We start from the raw sequence: 18,074 nt of genomic DNA, 5'->3' as shown, positions 1-18,074 counted from the left end.
CAGATATTCAAGGCAATGGAAAACTGTCACTGATGGAGGTGGTTTTTAAACTAGATCCCAAGAGCTGCAAATTAAAAAACTCTAAAGTGTTTTACAGGATCTGGGCCTTTGCTCTCAAGAAATAAAGCTCTACATTTGCAAACAATGTAAGCCTTTCGGTTAGTAAATGTGTAAAATAGCCTATTATTTGAAACTGCATTCTACTCTCCACTTTTGGCATTGGCTTTATTCATCCACTGCAGTAGAACCTCACTGATTTGCAGTAGTGTCAGGAAACCCTCTTTGAAAAACTGCATTTTCTGAATTAATGATGCAACCAACAAACATGACGGACATCAAAACCTCAGAACACAGAACATGCTCATTTTACTGAAGTGCTTAAGTATAGGATATCAGTGCAAAGTTTTCAGTAATAGAAAACTTTAGGGTTCAGTTTTCAGAATGTGCAGCATTGCTAAGGAAATGACAAATATTTATTCAGCTTCTTTGGAGGGTGACTTGAATTTCGAGTCAGCAAAAAAAGAATTAGCGAAGTTCTACTGCATAACATTCTTTACAAGCTAAGGACCCAAACCCGCAATTTACAACATGCAGACTCACCAGTCTGTCTGCCCATTATAAATTGCAGATCAGAGCCCAAATGTAGGAGGGAAAAGAAGAGAGGGGTGGGGAGCGGGAGGAGGGTGGGGAAAGAGAGAGAGAAAGAGAGAATTTTAACATAGGAATAGCTTAATTTGCAAAAAGCACTAGGTACAAAATTGGCAAGGGAAGACACAACAATGATCAAATATTTTACAGACATTCAGGTCCTTCATTAACAAAAAAGGGAGAAGAGGAACAATAGCTATTAGCAATACGTCCTTATTGGAAGCTTTTATTTTAAGAAACCCTTTAAAACATACCTCTCAACCAACTGAAGTCGCAAACATGGTACAGCAATGCAATGCAAATAAATAAAACAAATGCAAATGTAGGAAGATTAAATTGATGTGGAGTAAATCTCTGTAATTTTCTAACACTTTGTGATTAATTTATCTATTGCATGTAACTTAAGGGAATAAACAAACAGCAATAGAACTAATATGTCCCATTCATCTGCAAATGCAAGTAACTGTTCTCTGACATAAAACTGATACTAAAATGTAGTTTAATTGAATTGTGTGTGCTTGGGATGCAATTATTCCAGTAAGGGGGTGGTCTAGAACAGAGGATTTCTCTCCTAATGAGAGACAGTTGAGAGGTATGGGCAAGGGTGGAAAAAAAGTGGAGAGTATTTCTTGGTTTTGTCCCACATGGGAAATACTCTTTTCACACAAGCAAATATAGCACCATTGCTTTTTTGAGGCATAGAAGTGTAATTATGCATATCCCCACACTGCACTTAGGAAGGCTGAGCTTACCTTGTGATAAGATCAGCTTTCTAATCTTTTGCTAAATTGAGATCACAAAAGAGAGAGAGGAGCGGAGAAAAGAGAAAGAAAGGGGAGGGGGAGGAGAGATAGAGAGAGAGAGAGAAAGAGAGAGAGAGAACAAATTCACATTCCAATCCAGACATATCTGGTTAAAAAAAAAAAATCTGAAACCAATAAAACACAGACTTAAAAAAAAGTCTTGATTGTGAACCTTGTTTTTGTCAGCTGTAATATCATTTATACTGTTGTCCTGATGGATACTGACTCAATCACACAATACAGAAAACATAATGCAAATTAATCAAAGTATATTCACACCGTACCGATTATTATCCACAAATGAGTTCTGAACAGATGCATGCAGTGCACATACATGAATGATAAACAGTAGTCCTGATGGTCCCTTGCCTTCCTGGTTTCAGATGGAATATAGCTCCGTGTAAAGTTGCTAAGTGCAGTACAGGAAACGCTTACTGTGAAGGCCTGTCCACACTGACCAGAGTTATTAAATGACTGTAAAAGCATATTTGTGCTTATCATCATAAGGCCAACTGCAAACTATTCATAAAGTACTCATGTGTGTACTTATAATTTCTCCCCTTCTCTCCCCTCTTTACTCCTGTGTTATGGGAATTTGTTTCAGCACACAAGCTAGTTAGGATAACTGTAATTGTTGCTTCCATGCATTTGTACTGTCTATTTCCTTGGTTTTCTGCTGAGAAAAACAACAGTCAGGCATGCAGTGAAAAAAACTTCAGCATTCACTAAATGAAGAGATAAGAATAAACTGCCATGTTAAAGAGGGGGCACCAAGCCTCAGATAGACAAAGGCCATTCTGAGAAAGACCAGTGGAGGGATGCAAACTCTGCTGATGCTCTGATAAGAAGAGATGCCTCCCTTATTAAATTCTCACTTACAGCAGTAACAATCAGTAATCTAGTTAAAGTATGTACCAGCCCATAATATCTGTCAGGCAAACGATGTGCAGAAATGTGCGGACCAGTTCTGGCACCCTGCTCAGTAGTGTCCCTTTTCCGCTGTCAGCAGTACTGTTGGATTCTCCTAATATAATTACATTGACTTTTATTCAATTAAGTGCCATTCCTAGCCTTAAAAAGAAGCTACTTTATCAATTGATTCAGGTGTAATGCAATAATAAAGATGAACTCATGGCAGTGCATTAGCTCTGCTGTTCATAACTTCTGAACATAGGTTCATTCATAGCAGTCGATTTCCATTATGCAACCACAGTTCAAAAGAATTGATTCTTTTACATTCATTTCTTAATCTATTTCACTTGTGCTTAATACTGTCCCTAAATATCATATGTGAAAATATTCTAGTGGAGAAGGAGGTATGAGTTGTGAAAAAAATTCATTTATTTAGATACTGAAGTTTTGAGATCTCATTAAAAACCCCAAAGTCTCAGACCCCCTTTTGCATACCAAACAGACATTTTCCATCCTAATCCAACCCTTTCTCCTCTGCTTTGTCACTCCCAAACCCTAGGAGACCCCTATGAGCCCTCAGCCAATGCTAACCACCTGTCATCTTGTTCATCTGCTCCTCCCCATGACACCTAAAGTTTCTTGCTTCAGCTATTCTGTTCCCTGATGTGATTTACAGAGTTCCTTACATCTTCCTCCTCTGCTCCTAGGTGTGTGTAAACAGTGGTCCCAAAGTAAGCCGAGGCACAGCTTGGGCAGAGTGATTTGTGCCAATGCATGAATACTGCCATCAAACAGACAGAAAATCTTGAAGCAAAATATGCCAAAACCTGCTGAGCTTCATCTTGCCATGGCTTCATTACTTCTCCTACCTCAGCTAGCTAATTTAGGGCCATCTCTGGTGTCATTTGCAACACTTCAACTGCTGCTGTATCTGCAGGGAAAAGAACTTAAAGAACATAAATGATTGGGAGAAATAAATATATGTGTATGAAACAAAATATTTGACCTTATTAAATCCTTTGAAAGCCTCTGGACTTCCTAGATTGTTCATTTGCACATCAACTACCAGAATGGCAGTTGATCCTCACAGTGGAAATGTTGTGTAGAGAGAACTGGTGATTGAAGTCTTCCAGACAGAAATATGCCATCAAATGAGTTTAACTAAAGGCATATCTCACTCTGCTTCAGTTACTATACCTATCAGTTCCTAGGCAACAAGGGATGGTGAAGAGGGTTGGTTCTGAAAATACCGTCTGGGGCAGAGAATTTCCAAATACCTGTTGAGGTCTGTACTACATGTCAGATACTATAAAAATGAGGAGGGTATTTTTTCCAAGATGCTTTGAATTGTAGCTTGGTGTGGCAAGGAAGTTTGAGCAAATTCTAGGACCCAGAATATCTGATTTTTTTTAACATAAATACCACACTTTCCAAGTTACTGTTAATTAATTACTTAGATGGAAGGCAAAAGTGTATGCAAAGCTCTCACTAGAGTGAATTTGGCCATAAGAGTGGAGCAGTTCTGCCATGAGGATAATAATGATAATGATCATACACATAAGATGTGTGGTTGTGGTGAAATGTCAACCTCTGAGTTCACCACTGCCTTTTCAGACAGGAACTTCAGCAGCAATGCAATGCAGAATCCCTCAACAGTTACGGAAGCTCCCTGATTCTGGGCATGATCTCACTTGTGGTACTATTTTCCTTCTCTTGCGCAGTTCATGGAAGTATTCTTTCTTTACCAGAATTCACTGTTGGTTACACCCCACCTACTACTTGCAAATTTTTTAGTGACAAATGCACTGTGCATCAACCGAAGGAAGGGGATTATAAGCCTAGGAAATATGGTCAATTAAACGTACATTCTATTTATACAGATCATAAATCCTGACTGGGATCTCTTTAGCAGTTTCCTTCTATACTTGTCAAGGAATCTGATTTTGCTAATTTACTGTCCATTTGTTGGAAAGAAAAAATGTAGTGGCCACTTTAGTTTAGTTTTTTTATTTAGTCAGTCTTTTAATTTCATTCTGAAGTGAGGGAGAAGGAATTTATCAGAGTAGAATTTGTCCTGATATAGAAATTGGCATGAGTCCTATGGATGACTCAAGGCCAAATTTGGATGTGCCCATAGCTGCAGTCCTATCTTCACCACGGCAAACCTCATCTCTGATGCACAGAGCAGAGAGAGAGAATTCAGATTAAGAGAGCTGGTTTTTTTAGATGTGAGCATTTTAGAGGGCACAAAACCAACTGCATGAAAAATTAGGTTGAATGTGTTCACAGCTCAGAACAGGACAGGCTGTTGAAAATTAAGCATATGGTATTATTTTATTAATTATTTTAGCATGAAGAAAGTATGATTATACTTAAATATTATGGGATGAGGGAGAGAAAAGGAGTGAGAATGAAAGAGATGCACATTTGTTAGGGACTGTGTAAACCCATTTTCCACAGCTTCATGCAGTGAGACAGAAAAGCCAAGCCAACTGATGTCCCAGTTAAATGTCCTAGCTACTACTTCTTGTCTGACTGTAAATGACAAAGCTCCCTCATAAAGATCTCAGTCAATCATCAAAGTAAATGGTATTGTTCATTAAAATTCTGAAACTATTCCCACATTTCTAGTTGTATCCAGCCACAACCATTCTTCCTATATTTCCAAGAAAGCCACCATCCCAATTTCTTACATTTCAGATATTCTGAATGTGACTTTTCTGGCAAACACATGATTTGATAAATTAACACCACCTAGCCCTACCATTCTTACACTGCAAAGAAATCACAAACAGAATGTGAGGAGCAGCAGGAGGCCATCAGTCTTCAGTCGGCTTTGTTTCAAGATCAATAAGTGATCCCAGCATTAAGTAACACTATAAAATTATATTTTGAGACAATGCATGTAAAGACAGCATAAAATTAATTTTTGTCTAATTATGTTTTTTCTGAGTGACAGTACATTTGTTTTTTTTTAAAGAAGACAGAAGCTACTATTGGGTTGTAAAACCTGAAAACGCAAAATCTTCAGCGGTTTGAGAAGATTTTGTTAGAAAATCAAAGGCCAGAACACAATTGGCTAGTGATTTATGTATAAACTGATGAACCTCTGATTAAAGCTAGATATGGAAGTTACTGCTCTAGTTGTACAGGCCCCATAAAAGCTATCCTCCTGCTATACTTAGTTTACAACTAAGCTCTATCAATCTGGTTTAAAATATAAACAATGAAATTTTCATTACCCCTGCTGTGAGATTTTTTTCTTCAGCTCAGTATTCAGCCTACATTTTTACCTTTAATGAAATGTTAAAGGAAAGTTTTCTTTGTTTCGCTTCACCTTAAAGGCAAAGAGAATTAAGACTTTTGGTTTTGTTTTAAATTTTCACACGATTTTAGTTTCTAACACAATTTAGTAATATGTTCTTACCTCAATTTCATGTCCCTTTCCTGCTTGTTTAAGCCTGCAACTCATAGAAAGGCCCAGAATAGGTGAACACTATGGAAAGTAAACCCAGAATTTTATGCTTTCTCAGAATCTCTGCAGACTGAAAGTGCTGAGTTTCATGCAGCTAAAATCAAAGAACCAGAAAGTAAGACTCTGGCTAAATATAACAGTGTACATATTTATGAGAAAGAAATGGCCTCAATTTTGATACTTCTTCAAGAAAGAAGCAGCAATCATTTCTCCCATTTGATTACAAGAACCAACAATAAAACAGTTCCTGGAATTTAATTAGTAGCAGAAACTGTTAAAGAAATTATTGTCTCACTTACTGTTCTAATTTTGGCACTCTATCAGCAGTCTTTGATACAGGGTTTGTTTTGTTTTGAGTCCTTTTAATTAAAAAGAAAAAAAAAATCCATAAATCTAAGCAAAGATTGTAACAGTTTGAGATCCTGATCTGACCTAAATTATAAAATTCACATTCATCTGCACAAGGACAAAGTTTAAGTCTGTACATTAGTGCTTCCATGTATTTGATCATATTTAATTTGCCTCTGAGTGTTAGGGGAAAAGTAGGTATAGAGGCTACACTTCAGAAAGAGTCAAAGCAAAAATACTATACTACCTGATAAAACCATGGCATTTCTACATGAAAAAGGTAATAGCATCAGCTCTTAAGGCCTAAAATTGCACAGAATCTGAAAAATATTAACCTTTCATAGGAAGAAAATTCAAAAGGTAAAATACAGTTCAGCACCTATTAAAAAAAGTAAAAAAACCCCCAGTGCTTATTAAATACAGGAAATAAAGGACAAGCAAGTTCTTGCAAATTAAAGATGTGGAGCCCAGTCATTTCAATCCCTTTCAATATGAAACAAATCACTCACACTGGTCACGAAGACAGCTCCCTCTACACTCAAATTATTCACTTGAAGATAAGCTCCTATCAAACTCTTTAGGGGTTTAACTAATTTACTGCACAGATACGGCACGTCTGTTGTAATAACAGGTAGGATGTATTGGGGTCGACCATTTATCAGAATTAGACTTCTTTTTTCAATTCACAGTGAATTATGCTGCCTACACTGCTCCTCTTTCTCAGAGCTTCCCATCCCCTTACGGCCCCTAATGTGGCAGGCAAACAAAATTGACAGTCTCATCTTGTCAACAAGGGGTGATTCTCCCGAGAAGCCATTTAACTTTGCAGAGGAAGCAATGTATTAATGTGCCTGTCCCAGGAATGTTAATCATCTTCAAGCTCCCTCTAACTTTGACATGAACAAAATCACCAAATTTGTTTACTAAATGAATTGTAATATGCTAATAAGAGAGCATGACATATATGGTAAAGCCAAACAGATGGTTTGTTTACTCCACTTTGCAACTTTATAAATGTTGTAACTCTGAAGATGTTAGTGAGAATTATTGGTTTGTTGGCAGTGGCAAACATGCCTTTTGCATACTTAATCCACAGTTAGAGTCAGAAAACAATTTATCATCACCATGGAATGCATAAAAAATGTTAATGCAGTGATAGCATTTAGGAAGGCAGGATAGTTGATTGTGTGGGCAAATAGGTTAAATATGAAACTGATATTTGTTGGCAATTTTTGCTACCAAATAATTAAAAAACCCCAGTCTGTCAGGCTGGGGACTTTTGAAAGGTGCAATAATTCAGTACACGTCTGTTGAGGTGTTTAATGAAATGGTCCTTATGGTGTGAACAGAATTATGCATTCACAACACTTGTGCATGCTCAGAAGCATTGAGGTTATGGTGAACTCTTTAATATATTACTATTGTTGTCCATTAAAGATCAAAAGATGTTAAAAACTAAAAGCACAACGACTGGCATACTTGCCAAAGTTGCTGAGAAACGATCAGAACTGTGTTGCAACACTTCAACCTCTCACTTTACTAGCTGCCTGGAAGCAAAACAGACTCATTACAAAATAGCCAGCACTCTTGGATGGGCTGAGAAAGTTTAGAATAAGAGGATTTATCTGACAGAATATTTTCTAAGTGAACTAACGCAGTGTCACAATGTTACAGGCACAAGAAGTCGTTATACATATGACAAGGTCCTTTGATGGGTGTAACAGGTGCTTAGCACTGCTGTCTATCGCTCAAAAGCTTTTTCTACAATTTACACAAGCTCTACAGAGAAGTTTAGCTGGTGCAGTGTACTGCAGTCCTGCATGAAGTGCTCATATCCACTCTGTGGAAGTATTTGCTAGTCCTTGACATAAGATGCATTTTCCCTTAAGAAATACTGAAGGGATGAAGAATACATGCATTAACATTTCTTTTCAAACCTAAATGATCTAAATTTTACATCAACCCAGTTTTGCAATCAGAAGTTTTCATCCTTCATTTAATTTTACTGGTAGAGCCAAAAGTGATAATTTTGCAAGTTTTTGACAAACACACCCTAAAGTTCAGCATGCCACTCATGAATTTTACTGAACTCCAAGTTTCGGTTTATGCAGAAATAAAGAAAAAATTCAGATAGATTTCCTAGTTTTCCCCTAGCTCTGATTTCAAACCAAATATTTTCTCTAGATGTTGATGCACAGCAACACATTATCTCATGGTTTGCTTAGGAGATTTACAGATTCTTTATTGATTGAACCTCAAGTTCAAAATAATAATAATAAAACCTGAGGTCGAGGGATAGTTTTGTACAATTTCAGGTGCCACAGCAAATCTGTAAACCATTTATTTTGATGAAAATACAATAGTAATTCTCATTCCTAATGTTTGTTTGTCTAAAAATGCTGTTTTTATTTATATAATACCAGAGGAACTATAAAACCAAATATGATGTGGCATTTCAATAGGGTTCCTCTATTAGTAATTTTAAATTACTAAATAAGGACCGCTATCAGGTCCACAGATAGCTGATTATCCTAAAACCTCCTTTCATTGATGCCCCAACTTCTCAATAATTTCAATCCTCTGAGATCTTTCCATACATGCTATTGTCAGCATTTATTAAATTCTCAACTTTTTACTCATCCACAGGAGAATGTGCAAAGATATCTAAGTTCAGCTTGCTGTCCAAGGATTATTTTGGAAGAAACATTAGCAGCTGTCCCAGCCTGGCGCTTATATCTCATTTGAAACATCTACTCATTCCTGACCAACAAAAAAAATTTCAATAAAGTACTTTTACTGGTTTAACAGCAGTGAGCTCCTGGGATTGTCAAAGTGCTCAGTCTTTTCCGAGGAGAGAAGGAATCAGCAGCTCAAATATAATTAACCTTCCATTCTCAATGCAAACTGCCACGCACAGGAGCTCTGCAGTCTATTAGTGAAGTTATAACGGCCAACAGGCAGAGGCAAAATTGGTCAAAAAGTTGGCTGCTGCTGTCATATTTTTAGAATTATGATTAATGACACTAATAATGCGGATGATTACTGATACGTGTATCTCCTGCAGTTTATCATATTGCACTGGCTGCCTACGTCCACAATAAACATGATGCTATCATTTACCTCTTTATTGAAGGCAATCCTTCTCTTGAAGGAGCACATTCTAATTACTTTGTAATGTTTTATGTCTTAAACATTTTGCAGCTCTGGACCTTGCCAACTGCTTCATGTCTACCATTGATTAATTACGGAATGTTTAATCAAAATTTAGAACCTAATGCAGTCATTTATGAATGCGCTACAGTGCCAAGATAGTTAGGCTGCCGTCCCAAGCTTGGAGAGTGCTGGGTTCAAAATTAAATCCCAGAAATCTGGAAGATGCCAAAGATTTTACCTCGAGTGATTTGAGTTTAAAAATCTTACTTCAGTTGATGAATGACAGGCACCCACCCAAAATGAAAGGTCTTTGTTGTATATGTATGTATGCTTGAATGTTCCTATCACATTTTTCTTCTTCTTCAAATGTCTTAATTTTTCTCTTTACGCCTTTGTTGCTGCAGTTGCAGCCCCTTTACAAGCCTTCCTTGCTGCTAAAGCTCCTGCAAACACCAGTCAAGAGAGTGTAGTTTTGAAGTGGTTAAACGAGTGAAAAATAATTTGCAGGGACAAATACATAAGTTTTTTTTTAATGTGGATTTTTATGGTACTGTCATACAACCATTCACCGTTGAAGTTAAGTGTTTTTTTAATACCATTACTGAACTGCTGAAATGGATGCTAATATAGCTTGGAGTGCTAATGTCAAATCCTGGTAATAAAAAAGACAGACTGCTGAATGAAATAATTTCAAGTAAAAAATAGAACAAAAGTGCTCTCACTCTCGCTCTACACTTTTATTGAATTGGGACTGACTGAGCCAATTGCTTTAGAAGTCTGTAAAACACAATTACTAGTGAGCTGACTGACCCAGCAGTGCCCCTTCTGTGACAGAACAGACTAAAAAGGCTGCAGAATTAGAGCTGTTCCCCTATCTGGCTATCAGACCCGAGAGATATCCAGTGCAGGATCTGTTATCGTTCCTGCCAGGGCCCCTCCTCATGAAATCTTGCTTCTCAGTCTTGCATAATACATAATATATATATATTGTAGATATATCTGTGTGCATCTTCATCTTGAAACAAGGGCTCATTTACCATCTGAGAGGGAATCCAAGTTCTCTTTCTATCCATTGTACTTTTACATCCTTATCTAATAACATAATGTATGTCTTTCTTTCAGTATGTGCATCCAGAGGCACACACACCTTTGGTTTATTTTTATTTCCGCATATTGTGTGTAAAACACAAAACTACAACCTAAGGTTTACAGGCAGCAAAATTAACTATGTCCCATTTGTATTTTCTGTTGTAAGTAACTGTAATTACTTTCTTTATTCTGGCATAACAAACAAAAGGAGAGAGGGAGGAAGAAGGAAAGAAAGGGGGAAAAAAAATGTATTGAACTGGAAATGTGAAACACTTTTCCCTAGTTAATAAAATAAGCAATAAAGTTTGTAAAGCACTGAAAAAAAATTCAGTAACATTGGAAATAACAACTTATAAATCCTATAATTTACATTTGGTGTTTTAGACTCTTATAGTTTGACACAGACATACAGCTTGGGACTTTCTTACCCCTCTTTGTTCAAAAGAAAAAAAAAAAAGAAAAGCAAAGTGACATCAAAAAATATCTTCTTATTACAATCTTATTCTTTCCTTCTCTTCCTCTGCTTTCCCCACACAAAACAAACCATTTTACATTTATTCACAATGCCAACAAAGTCCTGCAATTCTTTCTCCTTTATGGGAGTATACATTTCTGGCAAATCTAAAACCCTTTCATTTCTCTTCCAGGTCCATTTATATGAAGCTTGAAGGTGCCTCATGGCAAGAATGTTAAATTATTTCTTAGACAGATCTTTTAAAGCAATGCTATTCAGGGCAAGCTTAAATGTGAAATAGACTCTTAATTAAAAAAAATAATTTAAAAAATAGTTTTCTTAGCACACGGTAAACTGCTCATTTAGAAGATGTTGCTGGAAAGCAGGAAACACTACAAAAAGCCTTGGATTTTTTTTAGAAGCAGTGGGCTTAAAACTGTTGTCAGGAAATATCCAGTGTTTGCCATTAAAATTTTAACTTGTGATGAGCGATAAGAGGTATCTCACCTGAGATATTCCTATGTTACCTCAGGTCCCAAAAGACCATCTGAGGTACCTCTAGAGGTACCATTAGAGAACATTTTATGCGTACGTGATGGACGTGAATGAGTGGTTTCTACTGAGAAATGATGTGTGGCACTGCTTGCCTGACGAGACAAAGGATAGCAAACTTCTAGCACTGCTAGTCAGGATTCAGGGGTAGAAAAAGCTGTGCACAGTGTCTTGCAGTGCACTTGCAGTACCTACACAGTGCTCTCTTCCTTGACACTGTGGAGCACTTAATTCTCTTTCATAACTCTGTGTGCCTTCCTTCAGGATCACTCTGAGATAAGCAGTAAGCAGTGTTTTTAGCTTTACCACTAATATTTTCCAATTGAACAGTATATTTCTGAAACTATAGGCTCTACTTCACAAATTTCTTTTTACTCCCTGTCATATTTGCTAATGACTAGCAGCTTGTATAATCATAAAAAATGTTCCAGGTTTAGAGAAGTTGGATTTTGAGTTTTCTTTCCCCAGAGCCCATAAATTGACAACTGTTTTTGAGTAACATATTTTACTATGATGTATTTCAGTGGAAAATTCTCCTGTCTCGCCTGCCTCAGTTGCTAAGATGTATTTTGTCAAAAAGCAATGGAATAGAAATCCAAATGATCTTTGTTTTAACATACTGATCACCTGCTACATAATTCTACTTCAAAATACATTTTGAAATGTCAACCTCTATCTAGATATACTGATAGAACCGGCACACTATCATTCAACAAAGCGTTATAGCTATTTTGAGGCATCTACACATGGTAAATTTTCCCTCTTTCAGTTTTTTTTTTTTTTGTGTGTGTGTATGCTTGTTTGTTTGTTTGCTTGTTTGTTTTCATTCATAAGACTTGCCTCACCAATTTTCTTACTCACATTAATTCGTATATGTCCCAACACAGTCACTCAGTTCATGTTCCAATGAATGAAACAGCTCAAATCTAGGGGAAAGAGCAGCATTGTCATTATGGGGAAAAGAAAATGGTCTCAGCTATTAATAAGCTTTGGTCAGGGTAAAAGAGCTGATGAAAAGTTTACCTCTTGAATTGATAGTTTCTCTTTTCAAACAGACATGCACAGCTGACAAATGAATGGATCATGATTGTATGTATGACAGCATTTACCTGCCTGTCTCTGTCCTTCACTGAAAGCTGTAAATCCAAAGGGCAGTAATAAATTTGTTTGCGTCACTGTTCATTATTTCTCCCCAGACTCCTGCACCTGAGAGTGTGCAGTGTCTTGTTCCACCCAGACTTTTGGATGCAGTGTCCTGGTGTTATCTTCTATCTGTAAACTACAGCTTCTTTCACTGTAGCAGAAATCTTACAGCCTTCTGCTCTTAAGTATAAAAGAACAGCTAGAGGCTTTCCCTGCAGGAACTTATGTAGGTAGTTGTTTTATTTAACCCACTTCCAAAAGACTCTAGGGAAGATGGGACATCTTCATAAATGGGAAACAGCTTTAGATTTACTCAGATAAATGGAAAATAATTGTCTCCCACTCTCTGGAAAATTTGTGGTTCTTTCAGTATTTTCTAGGAACCTAGGGGCAACCAGTATATTAGGCTGTCATGTTCCCTGTCCTGTCTTCCCAGATAACCTCATTCACCAAACAGAAAACACACAGAACTTATGCAGGAAACTTGGACAAAACACATTAAACATTTACACTATTTGTCACAATAAATACCAGGCAAAAATATTGCTCAATACATGTTCTGCTTTTGGCTAGTCTTTTCAATATTTTACTTATGCTTCCCATCTATGTTAATCCTGGTGTAGCAGTGTGTTTAAATAAACTTTTCAGGTCACTGAAAATATCTTGGCTCATCTGCAGTTCATATAAAAATGAGTCTTCTTGAACTGCATAAAAAACTGTACTCTCCCTCTCTTAGTGACATAATTTTGTATACCAAAGCAGCACAAGAAAATGTAGACAGCAAGTTGTTTTAAAAAACAACCACCACCTCCAATTCAAATCCCAAATAAATGACTGTATGTAGTTGGAAAAAGCTCCCTCCACACCAGAACTGATGCTTCGACATTTGCTCACATAAGCAGACTCGTGCTTCAAATTTTTTATTTTCTTTTGAATTTAAAAATCTTATTTAAAACTGACTTAAACATCTTTTTAAGACATTTTTATATGCATTCTAGTTTTAATTCTGCTTCTTCTGTTCACATTGGTGAGTATGCAATATGACAGGCAGTCTGTGTTCAACATGACTACTCATGGAAGAGGTTAGATCAGTAGATCTCTGTTAGGGGTGGCACAAAATGTTTCTTTATGATACAGCTTCTCTTGGGTAAGGAAGAGTTATGTGAACATTAGCAATGACACACATCTTAGTGTCTCTGCAAGAGAAAACCTAATGGTTCATTCAATTGTATTGGATATGCAGCTAGTCTCTTTGTGAACTGCATCACAACCAGAAACAATAGTACAGGTATAAAATGTGTTTATATTTTTTAAAATGTATCAGATACAATTTTTGTCTCTTCACAGATGGTTCATCAAATACCCAGTGTCTTAAAACTGGATTTTCTTGTTCTTATTGGAGGAAATTCAAGTTGTATGTGACAGCTAATTATATTTGGGAAATACAGTAATAATTATCATGGACAGATACAAAGTCTTATATTTCTTGGAGCTAGAATTGAGAGCATTTATAGAAAACAGTTCTCTAAAAGTTATTGGCAGAAGATTCCAAGCCCAGTAGGAAGATTGTGTCAAGGAGGTGATAACAGGAGGCAGGTAACAGATTTCTCACATCTTCACCTCCCTTGATAATGTTTGCAGTGGCTCATCACAGGTAACTGATGTTAATTTATTCAAGCACACCTGTACAAGGGCCGGAAGTCAGGTAACCAGACAAAAAGTATCTCTCTGCTTTTTCCATACAGCTACCCAGAGGCCCATATCTGCACAAATTTAGTTCTGGAAACATCAGCAGGTTTTAATAAACCACCTACAGATGTCTTGCTCCATACAAATCAAGGAGTTTACGTTTCTAAATCTGGACTGATTTAACTTGCAATCAAATGGCATGATCACACTTGGCATCAATAGTTGCCTCATATTTATTTATAAGTCACCCTGAGCAGATATTATTTTGTTTTAAAATTTATTCATGGGGCTCAATTACCTTTCCCATCTTGTGGAACACACACACACATGCACGCACACACACATGCACGTGCATATGCATGCATGCTCAGTTTTTGAGAAAACTTAAACCTAAATGACAAACCTGAGTAATGAATAGTCCTACTTAAGTAGCAGACAGACAAAATAAAAAGTTTTGGTTTGTTCTTCTGAACAGGTACATTGAGAATTAATTTATTGTCCATACTTTGAGAGAAAGGAAAACATAGTCACCTATTGTTATTAATGTTGTATCCTAGCTTAAACCCCCTATTTAAACTGATTTTAATAGTGTCAATATTGATGTGCAATGGGGATTTAGCATGCATTAAGTCCAGCTGAGAAGATGGCTCTATTTCTCCTCCAAAAAAAAGTTTCTCAGCAAGACCTAATGAAGGCAAAAGGTCCACCTACCACCTGTTTCATCACTGGTTTTGACCATAAAATTCTTGGCTCTCATAGGTGAGAGACCAAAATGAAGCCAACCACTCTAAGTTGCACCTTTCAGACCTTTACTTCAGACTTAGATGAAACTCTGGCATTGCTGTCCCCTTTGGTCAGGAAATAATTCTTCCCTCCTCCCATCCACAAGTGCCATCCACTGTTCAGGATCATTCTCTGAGCAGCTGTACCCTGTGCTGACTTCAAGGATCATCTACACCCATCTCTTTGTAAGGAAAACTCAGTGCGTGCTGGGATAAAACTCATACATGAGGCTGGGAAAGAGCTCCCAGGGGAATCTGACTGTGGCCACTGGCCCTTTCTTCTCACTTGCAGGCAAGATCTTCTCTGACTCCAGAGAGAATTCAATCCACAATGGCAAATCATTCCATTCAAATGGTCAGTCCTCAAGGGACTGTATCTTCTTCCCATCTCTTTTCCGTTTAAAAAGTTGCTTGAAAAGATGTCTTTCCACTCAAAAGGAGGCTTATGACATTGTTTCTAACAAAATTTTTCAATATTGTCTCTTTTCCTATTTATTGTCCATTGTCTTTTTGCAACAAGACTTAGCCTGAACATCATGTCTTCAGAAGAAAGGACATCTGAAGTAAATACAGGAACAGAAATGGATGAACAGCTATTCAGGAAGTGGTTGCTGAAGTATGGAAGAAAAAGTGGTTTACTCAAGTCTAGTGCTTCCAGGTAAAGAAGTCAGAAAGACTACTCTGAGGAAAAGACCAAAAAATCTAGGCATTAGGGGTGATATAATGAGTGATGCTACTTGTAACTCAGAAGAATGATGAAAATAGGTGCTTTTAAAAATATCTAGGCTAAACAGAGCTTGACTATTGGAAGACAATACTGTTTAATTTTTAAAAGGGATAACAGAATTTCTGGGTCTTTGATAGTAAGGAAAAGAAGTCTTACTTTGCTTACCTTCCTCCTGAATTGAAAAAAAAAACCACATGCAAAGTGGGACTCCAAAATCTTCTGGTGATCTTGACCATAATTTGCAAAGATTAGCACTGGTTAAAAAAAAGTGGATATTCCAACACTGCAGGCAGAAGGATATTTATGCATGTGTTGACCTTGGCAGGAATGATGCAGGAATCATAAAGATAGATTTGGTCAACCTTAGCACAAATCGCTACATGATGCTTTCTGCAAAGGCAGGGTTTGCAGCTCTGACACAGATAAAACCCCTCCGTTGTCCAAGCAGCACTGCTTTTTCTCCTGATGTGATATGCTACCTCTGGTAACAAGCAGTCTGTCTGTATCACAATTCCTGCTTTCCAAAGCCCCTTTTACAGCAGCTCCACCAGCTGCAAACAATTTGGGGGTTTGTGTATGTACAGGGGGGAATATTTGATTAACCTTTGATTAACTAGAGTTGCATTGGTAAAGGACTTCAGACAAATCAGATGCCTCTACAGGAAACAAAAATAATCAGCCAATGTTATCTATCTCCACTTAAACTTGTATTTTATTATAGAACATAGCTGGAGTTGTGAGTTTTAGATATCTAACTAGTTATACTGGGATTAACAATGTAACTAATATAATGCTAGTCATAGGCTTCATAAAATGACAAAAAAAGGGATAAAAACTTCACAAGACTGTAAGCTATGGAATAGCTAGAACTCTGATTTCATTACAGAAATAGTACTGGAAATACTGAAAAAAAATTCATTTTAATTTTTAAAGCAAAGACACTCCAGCTAATCAAAGATTATATGACTCATAGCACAAGCACATCACAGAGACTTTTGTAATGAGTGCAAAATGGGACACAAATCCATTTCAAATATTATCCATGAGTTATTATTGTGTGTTGTAGGTAGCTAACCCTTATTTCTCATACAGCAACTGTTAGCAAAACACACCTGAGTTTTTTAGTGAAATTGATTTAAGAGGCCGGAAGGAGTTTTCACTTTGCAATCCTATTAATCTAATTATCTAGTTAGCTTTTTGGTGGTCTCCATAATCTGAAAAGCTGACAACTGCATATACTCCCTCTTAAGAAAAAAAAAAGAGAGAAAGATATATATCAAAAGGATGATGAGAAAAAAATCTAAAACAAATTTAATGGAAAAATTTTGGGGGTAATTAAACAGATTGCAATAGACCCCCAAACAAACAAAACAAAGAAGCAAAAAACCAAAAAATCACTCCCACAACAAAAGCAAAAATACCTAACCCAAACACCCCCTAAAAAAGGGGGCAGGGGGAGAGAATACATTGAATAAATTTTTACTTCCTAGGTTTTTTTGGCCAAAGTATTAGAAAATGTTACTTAAATCTTTCATTTGCCTTCTTTGACATACTGTACATATGCTTTCATTTCTGCACATCTCTAGACGTTGCACTTCTAGATAAAAACGGATAGCCCAGGGAAGTTTTGTATATGTTTCTTGCTCAAGTATCTAAAAGAATTATCATGAACCATGAGAGAATTTCCTGGTTCTTTAATGGCATTTCCTGACTACTGTTATGAATTAAAACTGATACACAACTAATAAAAACTAGTAGGGCACACAAATTGTACCATGCATGCTCAGTTTTGAGGAAACTTAAACCTAAAAGACAAACCTGAGTAATGAATAATCCTACTTAAATAGCAGACAGACAAAATTAAAAGTTTTGTCTTTGAATTTTTGCATTACCTTTGAATTTCTTGAATTACAGAACCATTAAAGAATATAATATGCAAAAAAAGTCTTTTATCCCAGGTGCAGCACATAACTGAATCATATTCTGAATGTTACTAATGGAATGATGTAAGAAGAGGGCCTTGTCCATTACACAAGTCAAAATGATATGCAAATAATAATTTTATCTTTAAACTAGCAGCCTGCAATTTAAGACACTAAATAATTTTTTTATTTCATGTTTCTTTCAATAAGCTTAATAGTAGTATCCTATGTATATCACAAAAAAATCCAAAATGTGCCCTATATACAGGTTCTTGTCTTGGAAAAATTTTATGCATGTCGTCACAGTCACTCTTAGAATATCTAAAACTTTACTATGCTAACTTTATTACTACCTTGATCTTTCAATGTATTACAGT

At 36.6% G+C, this 18,074-nt stretch overlaps 1 protein-coding gene across 1 annotated transcript in view; it reads right to left on the bottom strand.

The window, feature by feature from the left end:
- BNC2 (basonuclin zinc finger protein 2) overlaps positions 1-18,074 on the bottom strand; it is a 226,060-nt gene that overhangs the window by 1,526 nt on the left and 206,460 nt on the right. The window lies entirely within an intron of this gene.

Source organism: Melospiza georgiana, chromosome Z, assembly GCF_028018845.1.
Source record: "Melospiza georgiana isolate bMelGeo1 chromosome Z, bMelGeo1.pri, whole genome shotgun sequence".
NCBI classification, from domain to species: domain Eukaryota; kingdom Metazoa; phylum Chordata; class Aves; order Passeriformes; family Passerellidae; genus Melospiza; species Melospiza georgiana.
The sequence above is the reverse complement of the archived record's forward strand: the minus strand, read 5'-3'. Positions and strand labels throughout refer to the sequence as shown.